We start from the raw sequence: 19,638 nt of genomic DNA, 5'->3' as shown, positions 1-19,638 counted from the left end.
AGACTTTTGGAGGACATAGGGACCCCCATTTCATCATTCTGCTTCATTCTCTCTCTGTTCTCCTATTCTGCAGAATCTGTTAGTTCAATCTCTAACCTTCTGCTCTCTCTGCTTTTTCTCAGAGTAGCTTTGCCTCGTCTGTTTCTGTTTGGCTGTGACGACATCCTGGAAAGAAACATCAGCTGTGCTGCTTCCATCAACACCCTTGTTTATAGATGTTGGAGATCGGCCTGTTTTCCAGTGTGGTCCTGTTTCTCTGACCGTGACTGAGTGGATGTGCTCTCTTCGTCCTCTGGAATGGGAGCTGGCTCGGAGCTCGTCTGCCTGGCTGTGTGTTTCCTGGACGGGGCCGCCTTTTACAGCTGCTTTTTGTATCTCTGCTTCTGTCTCCTTGAACCCCAGTCGGCCTCGGCAGATGGCCGCTCACACTGAGCCTGGTTCTCCTGGAGGTTTCTTCCTGTTAAAAGGGAGTTTTTCCTCTCCACTGTCGCTACAAGCATGCTTAGTGTGGGGGATTGTATTTGAGTCAATGAGTCTATGCAATCAACTGGTTTTCCTTAGATAGAAAACTTTGTATCGATTTGACTGTATGATCTGGTTGAACTGTAAAGTGCCTTGAGAGGACATGTGTTGTGAATTTGGCGCTATATAAATAAACTGAATTGAAATTGAATTGAATTAATTTCACAATCTGAAAAATAAAGTGGGATTAGTTGGAAGGAAGGATGAGAAGCCCAATTGTTTTTTTTGCATTGATCCAGTTTTTCTTGAAAGGTGCTGAAACATGTTTTGCGTTGATAGGCCTGCATGGATTTCTATTTACATTCAGAGATTTTCATAGTGGCGGACTTGCTCCTCCAAGCTGCAGGTTTGAGTTATAGCTTATGGTGAAGCAGGAGAAATGACACTCCATTGTGAGGCAGAGTTTCAACCAGTAATCTCGCCACCAGTTAATCTGTCACACTGGCGTTAGGCTGGAGATCTACCCCCCCCCCCCCCCCCCCCCCCCCCCCCGAACAACAACTACATATTTTAGTGGGATCATAATCCTGATGAACTGACCATGGACATAATATAAGGAGTGACCTTGGATTGATTGCTTTCACCTATAGTCAGGCATACACTGTAGGATTTTTTTCAATAGCTGCATGCAGCTACAGCTCACACTTTTCTTTTGGGTGGGTGGAGATCATTTGGGCTGGTTAGGAGTCAGATCGGCTGTTTTTTGAGTTAACCTATTAAAACACATGTCCACTAATCATTCATCATTACTGAGTCATAGCAAACCCTCCCTGACCTTAGATATAGATATATATAGATATATACCATAAAATGTCATCTTCAGAAACACAGCATTTATATTCTCTGTCACTTATTCAGTTGTGCGACAACTTTTGATGTGATCTTTTGCTGCTGTAACACCACAATTTACCCATTGTGGGACAGTAAAGGGATGTTCTAGTCTCTATATACATATATATAGTGTATATATGTAGTTTAATAAGTAAAAGCTCTGATACTCTGCACAGATGTTCCTGTACACTATTCCAGCCACTTATTTATGGCGCTCCATGTATGCTTTCCCTGCTCTTCTATATTATCTTTATAATATATATATATATATATATATATATATATATATATATATATATATATATATATATATATATATATATATATATATATATATATAATTCACTGTCACTTATCTACAAATCTTATTTTTAAGTGGCCGTTTTATCATATATTTGCTTGGTCGGATCGAAAGGTTCGAAAGCCTTAAACTACATAAGACATGCTATTTTTATTCACTGATTCTTGATATCTGAAATACAAATGATGATCAGTAACATATAGATCAGAAATTTATTTTTAGACATCCCGAATGTTTATTTTAGATAGGAGTAATGTCATTTTGGGTATTTGAAAGTTAAAGCCCAATACACATGAATGGGGGAAAGTGATGTCATTTGTAATAGTAAGAATTACATTTCAGATATCTAAAATATTCATTTTAGATGGGAAGAATACTGTTACAGATATCTGAAATACATATCTGGTCAAGCAAATATATGTTAAAACGGCCACTTAAAGTTATTTCAGATTTATAGATATCTAAAATGTAGTTCTTACAAGTGCAAATTGAATTCCAGATAACTTAAAATGTAATTTCTACTGGTAGAAATATAATTAGTGATATCTATAATAAAGCTCTGACTAGGAATATTGTAATTTTGACAAGTTGGAATTTGTTTTAGTGCTATCTATAATAGAAATGTGACTAGCCAGTCTGCCTATTTTATGTTTAAGAAGAGCCTTGTTCTTTTTGCAAGTGGCATTCAAAAATATCTGGAATTCTAATTTAACTAGCCATAAAATAAGTAGTTGATATCTCTAATGACACTTCTACTAGTAGAAATATATTTTTGATGTCAAGAATTGGATTTCTGGATAGCTGTAATGTTATATGCATTTCTGATATCTAAAATTGTCATAATGGCCAACAGTAACCATATTATGGAGATCTGAAATTAGAATTCATCATTGTCAGAATTCTTTTTTTAGATTGGAAAAATGCTTATTTTGAATAGGAAGAATATTATTTTAGATATCTAAAATGTTCACTTTAATTAGGAAGAAATGCATTTGAGCCATCTGAAATATATATTCAGTCAAGCTAATAAATGTCAAAACAGCCTGCCATAGTCAAAGAGCAGCCAGGCGTCTCTGCTTCAGAGCAACTTGACCAGCATCATGCTGGTCAAGTTGCTCTGGTAAATGCAAACAATAACGGTAATTTCAAAACCAACACAAGTTTAAAGGTGATAATAGTTTATTTTTATTTTTATCAATATGCCGGGGCGTTGCATAGGCTAAGAGCTTAACGACGCCAAGCTACCAGACGGAGTGGCGTCACTGCTCTCCGCCATGTCGAAAGGTCAAAGCCTAGCTCATCTCGGAAACTCGGGGTAGAATTTTCTCAGCTTTCCAGTGGAAATTAGACGACTGGGTGTTGATGAGCGATTTTTACGTCGGCTTTTGATAGACCACTTAAAGGCACCTTAACTCCACTTTGACAGAACGACATTTCTCGGAGTTTGGTTTGCGCTTGAAGATTGAAACAGCAGCGCCACCTCGTGGCTGTCTCTTTACAGTGCAGTAAACGATTTTCCCCCATGTTTAGAACACAGCCCCTGAACTGGGAGCAAGAAGTGGAAAAAAGGCTTGAAAACATTCTTTATTGTTTTCATTATTTTTAAAAGATTAAAAATGAGGAACGCTTCACGAATTTGCGTGTCATCCTTGCGCAGGGGCCATGCTAATCTTCTCTGTATCGTTCCAATTTTAGTATATGTCCTAGTAAACTAGGACACTCTAGAGGAGGCTTGGAGTAGGAGTTATACCCCCACCTTACTGTGTACCCCAGCAAGACGGTGTAATGTTTGATTTTTATTTATTTAGTTTTTATTGCAGAAAGTCTGATCAAATAAAAACATGTTGTCAAACCTGTAGATCTGATTATCTGAGTGAGCAATTCTATATCACTAACTTTGACCCAACTCACTTCTGATCCTGGTAGGTTTTCTGTTTATTCAGCGTTTTGTTGTCACAGATGCATGATGGGAACTTAGACCAGGCCTAACATGATTGGCTGGCTTTTAAAATGAAAACTAGTCCCTCATACTCGCTGTTTAGTGAAATCCGAATAGAAGACTCGCTCGTTTATATGATCTAGATTTATCTACCCGTTTCCCAGCTGTGTTTGTTTCCATTTAAAGAGAATTTAGGCTGAGAGGAGATGCCTGCAACAGCAGGACACACGGAGCTCCATCAACAGCTCTCCTTGTTATGATCCTCTAGTGCCCTCCGGTGGCGGCGCACGATTACTGCATCCACATGTATAAACACTGAAAGCCATTCTGTTGCTCTGACTTTTTAGACCTATACTAAAACAAAAAACATGCATAATAAATTGAAATTGTGCCCTTTTTTTTTTACAGGTTACAGAAATATCTGCAGACCAAGGCTGTGAGGCTGGAGAAGATCACACTTGCAGTAAATATATTTTTTCCTACCTCTGCCTTGAATGTGGGTGCAGTTTTAATGATCCTATTTCTAATAAACACTTATTGTTCTTGTAACATAAATTCTAAAAGTTCGAATGAATTAAATGAAACTGCAGTTTATTTAATCAAAAACATATTCCTGCGAGACAGGAATAGATGGACATTAAAGACGAAATATCTGAAAAGGGAATCTGAGCTGTGAAAATATTGACAATACTTATTTTGCTATCTAGAATTAAATTACATATACTGAAACAAACCAGAATGCTTGGTAAATTGTTGACCATACAAATGATTTTTTGCATTACATTAGAGCTTATGAAATGTAAATTACTGGTGTGTGGGATCAATAAAGTTACTGTATTAAACAAAGAACCTTTTATATATTGAGTTTGGTACCTTTTCTCCATTAACTTTAGTTCGTGTGTCAATTAAAGCTAGGTAGTGATGGTTAATGAGGCATCTTGAAGTGTTTGGACACATTGCCAAACTACTGATACTGTGTTGATACTGTCTCGCAGAATACTGACACCTGCTGGACCTTTAAAGGCACTACAGGCAGCTTATTTGACAGCCTAAAGTGAATTGATTTGATGACCTAGTACAGGGGAAACCAATTAAAAATCAATGGGGTCTTAATAAAAAAAATCAACAACCAGTAAAGGTCCGGAGTCATTTTGTAATATAATTTGTCACTTTAAACCAAATTTATTACGGAAGTAAAATGAGGTGTTTATTAATCCAGGTTATAGGGATGCATAAAATTTGACTGTATGATGTGGTGAATAGTAAAGTGCCTTGAGATGACATGTGTTGTGAATTGGTGCTATATAAATAAACTTAATTGAACTGAATCGACTTAAAAAAAAAAATATAGAATTTTTTTCCATTTTAAATCTAAAGAGTTTTTTTTGTTTTCAGTTTGGTATATAGACAATTTCCTGATTCACATATTTTATAAAACATCTGAACTGACCGTTTTAGTGATACCTGGGAGGAAAAGAATGACACAAGAAAATAAAAATAAAAACGCAACGGCTGAAACATTCCTATTGCTTTTAGGCTGCTCCAAACGTCTTGATAATTTTAGTGATAAACCGCAAAAGATGAGACTTTTTTTTTTTTTAGCAGATACATCATGTTGGCAGATACGTTTTTAAACAGTTTGTGTGTCAGTCAGTCAGAAACGACTCCTGTATCGATCACATGACTTTCTTTGAACGACACTTACACCGATACAGCGCTTTGCTCTATGGGCTCAATGCATGCACCGACTTATGGGGATTGCTGGACCCACCACTACAGCTAGGGCATTAACAGAAAATGAGCTCTTAAAATCCTATTTCTATTAGTTTACAGCGCAGCTTTGACTAAAATAAAACAATACATAATAATCTGAGAGTGTAATACTGTTAAGAAGGGCATGCACAAAAACTAAAATCAAAAACTGAAATTTCAACCTGATGCTCTGATTGAAGACCAGCTCCAAATGATCTTGGCTAAAGCTGTAGGTGCAGATTTACTGCCGTCGCTGAAACTGTTCAGGAATAATCATGAGGGTGTCGATGTTAATGACAAATCCCAAGACAGCATATTAAATCTGACAAGAAACAGTTTTATTAATTTGATTTCAACTACAATTTACTTCAAGACAACAATGAACAGTTAACATTTATAGATGTCAAAATGACGAGGAACAATAATGCAACAAAAGAAAATAACATTTTTATAGATACCATAGTGATGTGAAAAACTGAAAGCATTGAAGTCCAACAGAAACAAAACAGAAAACCATCAGAACCAGAATAAGGTGACCAGATTTCTATAATCCAGTCTGGAGACATTTCCAGCTCGTCGATTAAAAGAAATAAAGATCATCAAAATTAACTTAGGAACCTGGGACAGTGATGCTTTTATCTATTTTTACATATTTATTGATGTTTAAACAACAAAGTGTAAAATCCAGGGGGCCGTTTCAAGAAGCAGGTTTACTGAATAAGTTTTCTTAACCTGAAAAGGGAAACTGACTTTTCCATTTCACAAAGAGTTTATTCAACCTCAGTTTCGGTTGCCATAGTAACATTCTCCCCAGAGCTAACCTGGATGGTAGCAGGTTTTCTTCAGTAAACTCTGTCCTCTGTCTCCGCTCTCATTACAGCCATTGAGGCTGTTTTATTTCCTGATTCAGTCAGATTTTTCGTAGCTCTGAAGCCTCTTCCCAGAGGGCAGCAGGGAGAACAGTCCATGGGGGGGATGTGATGATGTAACGGGCTCAGGACACGCAGAGCTGGGATTAAATGTCTTATATGGAGGGAAGAGGAGCCCTGATGATCCTCTCTGCTGTTCTCACCACTCTTCTCACTTTCTTCCAGTCTGAGGCGCTGCAGCCTCCACATCTCAGAGACTGTCCCAGTCCACAACACCTTCATTCAGACCTTCATCTCCTCCTTCTCTGCACCATCCTGGATCGAGTAGTGGATCGATCTCCACATCCAGGAACCTGAGTGTTGCCCCTGCAGGGTGTTGTACAGCCAGGTCGCACTGTTGCCAAGCGAGACCTCAGCTGTCCAACCACCCTCTGGTCACAGGACGGCCTGCAGGAAAACCATACCACTTTAAGATACTTTCTTCTCCTTCTATTAATTGTTTTATAATAATAAAGAACCAAGACAGTTACTGGTTTCTTACTTGTACGTGAGCTCAGCAGGAAACTGGCAGCTGTAGGTGGGGGGCAGCTGCCTGACGATGCCCTGTGGCCATCCTGCGACCTTCTTCTTTAAGATGGGGAAGGAGTGTGGTGGGTGACGAGAAGAAGAAGAAACGGGTGACATGATGAGGAATCTACAGGTGAAAAGCAGCAGCCAGTTAGTGATGAGTGAGCTGCAGCTAATGGCCAAAAATAAATTATTTATTGACTCCAACTTATTGTTTCACCCTAGGTTTACTTTTTTTTTATCATTTGTGAAACAAAATGTTAGAAAACTGTCAGCATCAGCTGTATCTTTTTTGTAAACAAAAGTCTGATAAATTAGATGCTTGTTACTTAAATTCCTCCATGTCGCCAGCAGCCTGGACCAGCTCCTCATCACTGGGCTCCACAGGTGTCTGTGTGGAAGCAGCTGGTCTAGAGGTTCTGCTGTCGGCTGGAGATGAAATAATGAACCTGCCTTCTGGGACCTGAGATTCTGAGCCGCAGTGCTGGCCTTCAGGATGAGGCTCCCTAGATCAGAACCCCAGGTCCCAGCTTCATGCAGCTTGTTGATTCATATGGAAAACTAAAACCAAACAGGCAGAGGTAGGAAAAAAAATATATTTACTGCAAGTGTGATCTTCTCCAGCCTCACAGCCTTGGTCTGCAGATATTTATAGAACCTGTAAAAAATAAACGACACAATTTCAATTTATTAGCATTTTTTTGTTTTAGTATAGGTCTAAAAAGTCAGAGCAACAGAATGGCTTTCAGTGTTTATACATGTGGATGCAGTAACCGTGCGCCGCCACCGGAGGGCACTAGAGGATCATAACAAGGAGAGCTGTTGATGGAGCTCCGTGTGTCCTGCTGTTGCAGGCATCTCCTCTCAGCGTAAATTCTCTTTAAATGGAAACAAACACAGCTGGGAAACGGATAGATAAATCTAGATCATATAAACGAGCGAGTCTTCTATTCGGATTTCACTAAACAGCGAGTATGAGGGACTAGTTTTCATTTTAAAAGCCAGCCAATCATGTTAGGCCTGGTTTAAGTTCCCATCATGCATCTGTGACAACAAAACGCTGAATAAACAGAAAACCTACCAGGATCAGAAGTGAGTTGGGTCAAAGTTAGTGATATAGAATTGCTCACTCAGATAATCAGATCTACAGGTTTGACAACATGTTTTTATTTGATCAGACTTTCTGCAATAAAAACTAAATAAATAAAAATCAAACATTACACCGTCTTGCTGGGGGACACAGTAAGGTGGGGGTATAACTCCTACTCCAAGCCTCCTCTAGAGTGTCCTAGTTTACTAGGACATATACTAAAATTGGAACGATACAGAGAAGATTAGCATGGCCCCTGCGCAAGGATGACACGCAAATTCGTGAAGCGTTCCTCATTTTTAATCTTTTAAAAATAATGAAAACAATAAAGAATGTTTTCAAGCCTTTTTTCCACTTCTTGCTCCCAGTTCAGGGGCTGTGTTCTAAACATGGGGATGCGTCCTTCGCAGGCCGCAGCAGGGATCGTTTACTGCACTGTAAAGAGACAGCCACGAGGTGGCGCTGCTGTTTAATCTTCAAGCAAAACCCAAACTCCGAGAAATGTCGTTCTTTCAAAGCGGAGTTAAGGTGCCTTTAAGTGGTCTATCAAAAGCCGACGTAAAAATTGCTCATCAACACCCAGTCGTCTAATTTCCACTGGAAAGCTGAGAAAAGTCTACCCTGAGTTTCCGAGATGAGCTAGGCTTTGACCTTTCGACATGGCGGAGAGCAGCGAGGCCACTCCGTCTAGTAGCGTGGTGTCGTTAAGCTCTAGCCTATGCAACGATGCGGTATATTGATAAAAATAAACTATTATCACCTTTAAACTTGTGTTGGTTTTGAAATTACCGTTATTGTTTGCATTTACCAGTTGCTAGCTTGCTGCCAGTCAATGCATCCTCTTCCTTGGGCGCTAGGTTAGAGGCTGTCCACGTCATGCTGGTCAAGTTGCTCTGAAGCAGAGACGCCTGGCTGCTCTTTGGCTATGGCAGGCCATTTTGACATTTATTAACTTGACTAAATGTATATTTCAGATGTCTCAAATGCATTTCTTCTCAGTCAAAGTGAACATTTCAGATATCTAAAATAATATTCTTCCTATTTAAAATAAACATTTCAGATATCTGAAATAAAATTCTTACTAGAACAAATGACATCACATTTCCATTTTTTTTAGTTCCAGATATCTAAAATAACGTTCTTTCTATCTAAAATAAACATACTTCCTATCAAAAAAATGAATTCTGAAGAGGATGAACTCCAATTTATATAACATTACAGACAGGGGCGTCTCTAGGTTTAAGAGACAAAGGTGGCTCAGCCCCTAGAAGATGCAACAATCATAGGCGCGTAGCGCGCGCCGAAATTTTTTCAGTGCACCTGCTAAGGCGTTGTCTAAGACAAGGGTGTAACTTTGTGTTGAAAGTTGGTGGGGACGGCTCATAAGGAAAGGGAGCTACCTGCGCGACGCCTTATATTTTGTGCAAAAAATATCACATAAATCTAAACAGACAGTACAAATCAAAGAAATCAAATAAATATATCAATTTTGTAGAACATTTATTGACAGTCAATTTTGGGTCACTTTTTAAAATTAATTTACTTTTAAACCAGGACTCGGACAAGATCTTATGGGGCCTTAAGCAGAATATGATTAAGCAACTCCGTCTTTCTGTCAAGAACATCCACCAGCAGGGTATCCAGGGGGGGATTTACCATTAGGCAATACTAGGCAGTTGCCTAGGGCCCCAAGTTCCTGGGGGCCCCATAAAACTCTGTTTACATGTATGGTTAATACAACTAATCCTTATTTGTGCACATTAATTATGTTTTTGATAAAAATCCTTTGGCTAAAATGCCATCAGAACGCTGATAAATAGAGAGGAAAAAGGGACAAGAAGAGAGGGACAAAACCTAGAACAAATAATGGATGTCTATTCTATTAACATTTCTCTATCTGTAGAATGGGTCTGTTTTATGGGTTTACTTCTCAGGGGGCCCCCTGCCTGTCTTTGCCTAGGGCCCCAAATTTCCTAAATCCGGCCCTGAGGGTATCAATACTGATTTGATAGAATCTGGGAGAGCGGACTATGTTCAACCATCCATTTTCTTTAACCTTATCCCTCAGTGGGATCAGGAGGTGCTGGTGCATATATCTCTAGCCACGTTCTGGGTGAGAGGTGGGATCACCCTGGACAGGTCACCAGTCTGTCGCAGTATGTTCAACCAGCTTAAAAGTAATCGGTAATCAGATTTATTATTTGCACTTTTACTAAGTGAACTTTCTAACTCCCTTAAATCTGAAATTCCAATGCCAAAATTCTTTAAATCTTTTATCTTTGGACCCCCTGCAGAGTGACGTCACACCTGCAAGATCCTATCCTTACCTTCCTGCTAGATTGCAAAAAGCAGCTTGCTCATAAGTTGTCAACTTAACACGCTAAATCTTAAATGTAGGTGTACATATAAAAGAAAAAGGGGCGCAGTGCTTGCTACTGAATGGCAACACTATGACAAATATATAACAAGGTCAGGAAAAAGTTTTAAGTAAAGCCGGGATTAAAACAGTAGCTACAAGAAGCTTCAAATAAAAGGTGTTCTTTATGTTCAACCTAAACACCAACTCCGATAGACTATCAGTAGAGCAGGTGTTTAAATTAATCAATCACTGCTGCGAAAGCTTATAGCAGTGAAAGCTAATATACCACAGCCATCACTTAATAAACGCAAAATAAACAACCCTCTAAAAACGGAAAACTGCAATGGACTGAAAGTCCTGTCTTTTATGTGGGAAATTATTTGCGTGTGTTTTAGTATAATTCTGATATATTGGCGCTGTTGTCTGTTTCTATGGCAACGATACTGAATGAAGTGTAGCTTAGAGACCTGCATGGGTCGAGTTTTACCAACCCGCACCCGCCCGAACCCGTTAGGATGACTACCGAACCCGACCCGTCACCCGCGGATATCTTCAATTCAAATCCGAACCCCACCCGACCCGTTGATATTTAACCCGCAACCCGACCCGTTAACACATCATAGGGTATTGTACGCTGCGCTGCACACAGTGCCTGATTAATATAACATTTCTGATGTCCATAACAACACACACGCATAAAAAAAAATCACCAACTACCCGCCCGCACTAAAAAAATATCCGACCGACCCGTTTATTTTTGCTCACTGCTCCTCTCCCATAAGGCTCGGGCACAGCGCGTTGCATTCTGGGTACGCCGCCATATTGGTAGCTAGTTGCTACGGTAAACAAAGACCTAAAACAGCATAGAGACAGAGCAGAAAGACGAGTAAACAGCGATGTTAAAAGCGAAGAAAGGATGCGGAATATACCGAGACACACTGCAGAGGGAAGCCAGGGACCGTTATCTGCAAAAGATGGGCTTCATAAACGGACTTGATCCCTACGAAGTAGAAAGCAAGGAGTGGTGCGTTGGGGAAGAATTTCTACCGCCGTTTGCAAGGGAGGACGTATTTTCGTATCTAGTGTGTGGCGTCAGTGCCTACACACATGAAGAGTTTCGCTGCTACAAGTCGCTAGAGGCTTACAAACAGCTGACAGATGGAAAAGTTCATGACATGGAAGTTATCAAGCCGAATGAGAACACAGTCATCAGAGCCAAGGTAAGCTACCGTCTCAACATGGTGTGGTGTTTGTTGTGGTGATAAGACTAGGTGCTGGCACTAACGTAAAACATCAAAAATGTATCTACTGGCTTTCCTGGTGAAACAACCAAAACTATTAACCCTATTATAAACTATTAATGACTAAATAAACAGAGTAGGACAACTGTTTTGTGTTTCAGTGGACCTGGCTAACCCTCTGGAACACAACCCTACTTCAGCTCATGCTACATGCTACAGATCAGCCAACAACGGTTAACTTGAAATGATACATGAATAAAAACAGTATGTTCTGTAACTTACCAGAATGAAAATGCCGGGAACACACTCTCGTGGACGCAGGGATTGAGTTGAAAGTTATATTTGGCCGTCTTACAGCAGCGACCCATGCTAGCCGGCGACTCTTTGTTATGGAGGACATTTGTTTTCCATTGAGACGCCTCCAGGTTGGAAAACGGTAAAAAGACAATCCATTTGGGATTTTTTTCCCCGTCCAGTCACAGCTTGCGCTACTACACCCTACGACACAGCAACGGGCGACCATAACGACAGCAGAGGTAAAATGAAACGGCAAAAAACTAAGCAAACTACTAGCAGAAGAAAGCTCGTCCTTACAGGCGCGAAGTCAAAGTGTAAACAGTGGGCTGACCAGCTATCAATATGGCTGCCGCGCAACGTGTGACGTCATGTGCCCGAGCCTTATTGGCTCACTGCTCTGAGCAGAAAAAAAGGGAAAAAAAAATTTTTTTTATCGCAAAATAATTATAGGGTGGCTAATGCCAAAGAAGGGATGACTGAAGCCACCCTTAAATAGGTCTAACGACGCTTATGATTACAGATATCCAGAAGTCCAATTCTTGACATCAAAACTATATTTCTACTAGCTTTGGTGCTATATATAATAGAAATGTGACTAGTCAATCTGCCTTTTTACGTTAAAACAGCGACCCATAAATTTTTTAAATGTTGGTCAAAATATGTTTTCAAGTATCTAAAACTGTATTTTGGATAGGCATTATTAAATTATTAGAATTTAGATATCTGAAATTCCTATTTAAACAGTGATATATTAATAGTTTATATCTTTAATTATTTTTGGATTTCTGGATATCTAGATTGTTATATTCTTTCTTGATATCTAAAATTGTCATTATGACTAGCAGTAACTCTATTATTGAGATCTGAAATTAGAATTCATCCTCATCAGAATTAATTTTTAGATAGGAAGAATGTTTATTTTAGATGTCTGGAAGTAAGAGCCCAATAAACATGAATGAGAAACGTGACGTCATTTGTACTAGTAAGAATTATATTTAAAATATCTGTCTGAAATGTTTAATTTAGAAAGGAAAATGTTATTTAAGATATTGGAAATGTTCGTTTTTACTAAGAAGAAATGCATTTGAGACATCTGGAATATATATTCAGTCAAACTAATAAATATCAAAAGGGCAAGACAACCAGAGTGAGTATGGCAGGCCGCTTTGACATCTATCTATCTATCTATCTATCTATCTATCTATCTATCTATCTATCTATCTATCTATCTATCTATCTATCTATCTATCTATCTATCTATCTATCTATCTATCTATCTATCTATCTATCTATCTATCTATCTATCTATCTATCTATCTATCTATCTATAAATACACTATATTGCCAAAAGTATTTGCTCACCCATCCAAATTATTGGAATCAGGTGTTCCAATCACTTCCATGGCCACAGGTGTATAAATTCAAGCACCTAGGCATGCAGACTGTTTTTACAAACATTTGTGAAAGAATGGGTCGCTCTCAGGAGCTCAGTGAATTCCAGCGTGGAACTGTGATAGGATGCCACCTGTGCAACAAATCCAGTCGTGAAATTTCCTCGCTCCTAAATATTCCACAGTCAACTGTCAGCTGTATTATAAGAAAATGGAAGTGTTTGGGAACGACAGCAACTCAGCCACGAAGAGGTAGGCCACGTAAACTGACGGAGCGGGGTCAGCGGATGCTGACGCGCATAGTGCGAAGAGGTCGCCAACTTTCTGCAGAGTCAATCACTACAGACCTCCAAACTTCATGTGGCCTTCAGATTAGCTCAAGAACAGTGCGCAGAGAGCTTCATGGAATGGGTTTCCATGGTCGAGCAGCTGCATCCAAGCCATACATCACCAAGTGCAATGCAAAGCGTCGGATGCGGTGGTGTAAAGCACGCCGCCACTGGACTCTAGAGCAGTGGAGACGCGTTCTCTGGAGTGACGAATCGCGCTTCTCCATCTGGCAATCTGATGGACGGGTCTGGGTTTGGCGGTTGCCAGGAGAACGGTACTTGTCTGACTGCATTGTGCCAAGTGTAAAGTTTGGTGGAGGGGGGATTATGGTGTGAGGTTGTTTTTCAGGAGCTGGGCTTGGCCCCTTAGTTCCAGTGAAAGGAACTCTGAATGCTTCAGCATACCAAGACATTTTGGACAATTCCATGCTCCCAACTTTGTGGGAACAGTTTGGAGCTGGCCCCTTCCTCTTCCAACATGACTGTGCACCAGTGCACAAAGCAAGGTCCATAAAGACATGGATGACAGAGTCTGGTGTGGATGAACTTGACTGGCCTGCACAGAGTCCTGACCTCAACCCGATAGAACACCTTTGGGATGAATTAGAGCGGAGACTGAGAGCCAGGCCTTCTCGTCCAACATCAGTGTGCGACCTCACAAATGCGCTTCTGGAAGAATGGTCAAAAATTCCCATAAACACACTCCTAAACCTTGTGGACAGCCTTCCCAGAAGAGTTGAAGCTGTTCTAGCTGCAAAGGGTGGACCGACGTCATATTGAACCCTATGGATTAGGAACGGGATGTCACTTAAGCTCATATGTGAGTCAAGGCAGGTGAGCAAATACTTTTGGCAATATAGTGTATATATATATCTTCTTGTGTGATCACCGCAGTCACTTCTGAGAAGCTCGCTTCACAAACTTCTGATGCGCCTGATCTGGTCTTTGATTGGATGGTCAAACATGCTGAATACTTGCGTCCCCCACCCCCACCTTCGTCAATGCTGAGCGGAGCTATCGATTGCCCCAGGATAGTGCCACCAAATCAGTACTGCCAAATAGAGTCAAGGTTTTCCAGCCCAAACATCTGTTAAATACCACCACATCACACAGCAACCCACCCAGGTAATATATTTGTATTTGTGTGAACATGAACACACTTCAGCACAACTTAATCAAACAATCCAACAAAATCTGTCCAGAGTTGTTCTCCATAAACAACGCTGACCCCGCCACCACAGCCATGTCAGATCCAGTGAGAGTCATGTGACACATCCCATACTGACATGTTTGCAGATAGATTTATAACCATGTAGAATACTCCTCTTTTTACATTTAGAAGACAGTGCACACAAGCAGATATGCTAAGCTTATTTTGACATAGCTAAAATATTTACATTTATTATAGTTGACTTTGAATTATTTATTACCTTTAATGCTTATTGGCCGGAACATTGAACATCTGAACGCTGAACTTTTACTCTGATAAACTATAATACAATCCATAGTGTTTGGTGATCAGTACATTCTGTGTTAATCCAGTTCGCACATCCATCAAACTTGACAGGGTAGGCAGGCCCATGTGATTTCTGGAGTCGCCTTTAAGCAGAGCAACTTGTGAAAAAGCTCTTTCAACTGGTGCATTTGATAAAGGGAGGGTGAGGAGTTTAATTGCACCAAGCGCTAAAACTCAAAGCAGTGGTTTCCTCCAACATCTTTAAAAGATTCCTCTTTTAACCAGGAAGCATCGAATCGATCGTCAGTGTGAGGTTTATCACAACAGATCCACCTGCTGCTAAAACTAGCATAATCTATGGCCCCATTACACTAGTTCTCTGTTGGAAACACCCTGGCAGATGATATTAGCCAATCAGTGATGGAGAAAGGTCAGGGAGGGTTGGCTATGACTCAGTAATGATGAATGATTAGTGGACATGTGTTTTCATACGTTAACTCAAAAACAGCTGATCTGACTCCTAACCAGCCCAAATGATCTCTATCCATCCAAAATGAAAACCGCCCAATCTGTCAACACTGCACCAAATCACGTCAGCGTCCATAAACTGGGCATAATTTCAGGCTTTTCAGGCTAATTCTATGGTCGTGTGAGAATTTACGATCTGGCCAACTTTCAACCTGATCGTGGGTCGTGTGTCCTGTAGTGTACAGGGAGTAACGAGGGGAGATCAGCCTCTCACGACCACCTCCCGATCAGGAATAGTAAGGTTGGGATAAAATCAAACATGTTTGAAATTCAGTTTGCTGTCTCAAGGATTCTTCTTCTTCTTGTTCTTCCTCTCAGATAAAAACACAGAAGTATTGCGGGAGTTTGAGTGAAATGGAGTTCTTTCTGTAAAATTGACAGACTGTAGTTGCCACGATTGCTTAGGCACGACTTTGTCCAAATATGTTGTTGCCTTTTCTTTTTAGGGCTTTGGGCACATAAAATTGCACAAATTGCCAAGGCAACGCTGCTGTTTCGTCATACAGTGTGAGCTGTAGCTGCTTGCAACGATTGAAAAAAATCCTACAGTGTATGCCCGACTATAGGTGAAAGCAATCAATGCGAGGTCACTTCTTATATTATGTCCATGGTCAGTTCATCAGGATTATGATCCCACTAAAATATGTAGTTGTTGTTCAGGGGGGGCAGATCTCCAGCCTAACGTCCGTGTGACAGATTAACTGGTGGCGAGATTACTGGTTGAAACTCTGCCTCACAATGGAGTGTCATTTCTCCTGCTTCACCATAAGCTATAAATCAAACCTGCAGCTTGGAGGAGCAAGTCCGCCACTATGAAAATCTCTGAATGTAAATAGAAATACATGCAGGCCTATTAACACAAAACATGTTTCAGCACCTTTCAAGAAAAACTGGATGTCATCCTTCTCATCTTCTCATCCTTCCTTCCAACTATTCCCACTTTATTTTTCAAATTGTGAAATAAAGTTATTTTCTTGTTATTAGATTCCATGCTTTCACTTTTATTTTATTTTCTTATTTAGACACAGACACCAGCCTTTACAAAGGTGGTTGTTTTTGTGTTTTTTCTCAGAGACCCTAAAACTCTGTCCTGTATGATGAACTGTATCAGGTCACACAAACAGTGGTTTAAGGAAAGAAACACCTTTATTTGTTTTGCTATTGTGTTCAGTCTGTACTTGTTTTACTGCCCCCTGTGTACAAAGTGAGTAATATGTATTTATTTAGGTGCATTTCAGCTAATAAAATCTGTATCAAGTACCTGGTGATGTGGAAACATTACTTTTTATGTATTCATAGTAGAATTTAAACACCAGATTTAGCAGCTATCACTACGGTGTGGTTATCACACGCCATGGCTGTTTGACATTTTTTCATTTAGAAAAAGGCAGATAAGAAATCAGGAAGCAATCAACTAGATTAATTTGTGACAAATAGGGTTCACAACACAGCTGTTTGGAGAGATTAGGTGGCTGTGTGGTTGCCTGATGAAAATCCTGCAAAAGTAAACAAACCAGTGGTGGAGCCAGATGGATAGTTGGGATGGCAACTTTGTACATAGGGGACCTGTCATGGATGACCCAGAGGAAGAGGATCTGCTGGTGGAACGCATGGATGATGAGGCGGTTAGAGATGAGGACTTAGTGGAGGACAGGGGCAGAGCTAGATGGGGGGCCAGGGGTGGCCATTCCCACCCTTAGGCAATCATTGGCCACCCCTGTGGCCACCCATACCATTTCCCCCCCCTCTATTACATATGGTGGCAGCAGTAATACTCTCAAGTGGAATATTCAAAGCTTTTTTTTTTTGTGGTTAATTATGCACATCAATATACTAACATCAAAGATGATAAGTACAGAATTCATGCTCTTTTCAGAACTAGATTTTGTATTGACAATGCAAAAGATTTACGCCCCAGAACTCAAAACTGAAAGTTTTATACGCAATACCTTTATCTAGAAATTATGGATGTTTAAATATATGTGTCTATTTGATAGGCTGTAGGAAAGTATAGTTTGTCTTTATTTAGAAAATATGGATGATTTGCTACGCCTCTGGTGGAGGAGAAACCTGATGACTCCTCAGAGACTGTCCCAGTCCACAACACCTTCCTTTAGACCTTCAAGTCCTCCTTCTCTGCACCATCCTCACCACAGCCCTCCCCCTCCAGCCAAGGCCTGCATCCTCCTCTGCACCCAACACTAGCCTCTAGTCCAGAACATCAGCTGGGTCAGTGGTCTACTCATTAACTCAGCCCCAATTCCCTCATATCTGTTTTACATGCTGTGATTGTGTTTTAATGGTTCCTTGCAGGCTGTAGTTTTTGGACCTGATAGCATCCCAGCCAGGCCTGCCTCACGAGTTCTGATGTCAGATTTCCACAGCCATTTGTCACGAGGCAACAAATCCGGTTAGGAAGTCCCACCCTTAAAATCTCTAGCTGCAGTATCACAGCATTACCAAAATAAATGTACATAAACAACGAATCTGAACACTGAAAATAATAACAATAAAAATGAACACAATAACAAGAAAACTAACAAATGAAACCTACAAACTATTTACATGTTTATTTTGTTTTTTTAACATTTTCTTAGTTTTTTGTTGTTTTTTTACTTCTAAATTTACTCTTTTAAGTCCTTCCTCCAGTAGGACACACCAGCAACCTTGGCTGCTCACACATGCCAAGATAGTGGATCGATCCCCGCATCCCCAGCCAGGCGGAACTTGCCAAGCGATCAACCAGAGCTGTCCAGCCACCCTCTGGTCACAGGACAGCTTTCAGGAACAGCATACAACATTAAGTAACTTTCTTCTCCTTCTATTAATGACAAGTTTGTTTTTTAGGATTGATTCTGCTTCTGTAAGTAACATAATCTAGAAAGTTTGTAATATTAGATGCACTAATTTACCCTAATCTTTGAACTGGTGTGAGTATTTAGGTGTCTGTTATTGGCAATTAGGTGCACGGCCAGGATGTCTAAAAAAACCAACAGGAAATAAGAAACTTCTGTAAACTAAAGTTACATTTAAAGAAATGTGTAACACCCCTCCTATAAAACCTTCAATCGCTCCATAAAGCAGCATCTCCACTTCAAGATGATCTTCATCATTACATCATCACGAAGCTCTCAAAATTCTTGTAAAGTATATTACAATGCAAAAAATGTAAATCTAAGTAATTCACTTTTTTTTTTTAAATAAGTTCTTGAATTGAGCAGATGACTGAGGCACTTTGCATGTTGATTCAGACAATTTGCATGTAAATTAGGAATAAAAAACAGCTGCAGTTTCTAATTTAAAATACATTTTTTATTTATCATATTTTAGGGGTCAAAATTCTCATTCCATTGGCAGATCATCTGATTTTCCTAAATAAATACGGTTAATTTAAGATTTTTTTTTACTTCATTCTACATTGCTTTTGCAGTGTACTTTTGGTTTTGAGTTTTTACGGCACTAGTGGCACCAGTGGCTGACAGGAAAGGAGGTATGAGAGAGGGGGAGAGACCACAGGTTGGTTTAAAACCCCAGGTTGCCCACGTCAGGGACTAAGGCCTCCGTACGTGGGTAGTGTGCGCTAACCACTGCGCCACCTGCACGCCCTGCAGTGTGATTTTAAGTTTACTCTTCCTACTGTGCCTCTCTGACTCCTTTCCTCCCATCTTTTCTTCTGTATCTCTTGCATCTCTACTATCCCTCTCCTGACAAAATATATGGATGAACAATTGGACAATTTGGGGTGCAACAATCCAACATTATGCTACTGTTGAAATTTAAAAACACTTAGTTTTACAATCCTTATAAGCTTGGAAGTATAAAATTATATTCATAGATTGTATTTTTTTTCTTTCTGATAATATGTAACGACAAATGTTGTTTATCAATAAAACTACACTGAAAAAACTTTCTGAAAAGGAGTTAAAATGTCTAAAAAGAATTCACCCTTAATCTGAGTAGGTAGATGACTGTCCAATTGACTGAGCATTTTCACTTTTACAATAAGATAATTGGATAATATGCACTTGAAATGAAACAACGCAATTGTTTTTTTTCTTATTCTAAATGTAAATTGTCTTGTTAAATTGGCAATTCCCTTACAATACAAGGAAAAAAATCCCATATTTTATTTTTAAAAAATTAAGATTTCAATTCTTTGCAGTGAA

The 19,638-nt window shown here is 39.7% G+C and overlaps 2 long non-coding RNA genes and 2 other non-coding genes across 4 annotated transcripts; 3 read left to right on the top strand and 1 right to left on the bottom strand.

Moving 5' to 3' along the window:
- Positions 1–3,266: 3,266 nt before the first annotated feature.
- Positions 3,267–3,372, bottom strand: LOC119789764. Its single transcript, XR_005281631.1, has one exon. It is a non-coding gene; the product is annotated as a U6 spliceosomal RNA (small nuclear RNA).
- Positions 3,373–3,427: 55 nt separating this feature from the next.
- On the top strand, positions 3,428–6,696 carry LOC119789747. The gene is made up of 3 exons (XR_005281626.1): positions 3,428–3,899; positions 4,002–4,056; positions 6,440–6,696. It is a non-coding gene; the product is annotated as an uncharacterized LOC119789747 (long non-coding RNA).
- Positions 6,697–8,066: 1,370 nt separating this feature from the next.
- LOC119789763 lies at positions 8,067–8,172 on the top strand. Its single transcript, XR_005281630.1, has one exon. It is a non-coding gene; the product is annotated as a U6 spliceosomal RNA (small nuclear RNA).
- A 9,418-nt stretch (positions 8,173–17,590) lies between these two features.
- LOC119789751 lies at positions 17,591–18,371 on the top strand. The gene is made up of 3 exons (XR_005281629.1): positions 17,591–17,701; positions 17,786–17,882; positions 18,135–18,371. It is a non-coding gene; the product is annotated as an uncharacterized LOC119789751 (long non-coding RNA).
- The last annotated feature ends 1,267 nt before the right edge of the window (positions 18,372–19,638 follow it).

Source organism: Cyprinodon tularosa, unplaced genomic scaffold, assembly GCF_016077235.1.
Source record: "Cyprinodon tularosa strain WSP-4 unplaced genomic scaffold, ASM1607723v1 ctg346, whole genome shotgun sequence".
NCBI lineage: Eukaryota > Metazoa > Chordata > Actinopteri > Cyprinodontiformes > Cyprinodontidae > Cyprinodon > Cyprinodon tularosa.
The sequence above is the reverse complement of the archived record's forward strand: the minus strand, read 5'-3'. Positions and strand labels throughout refer to the sequence as shown.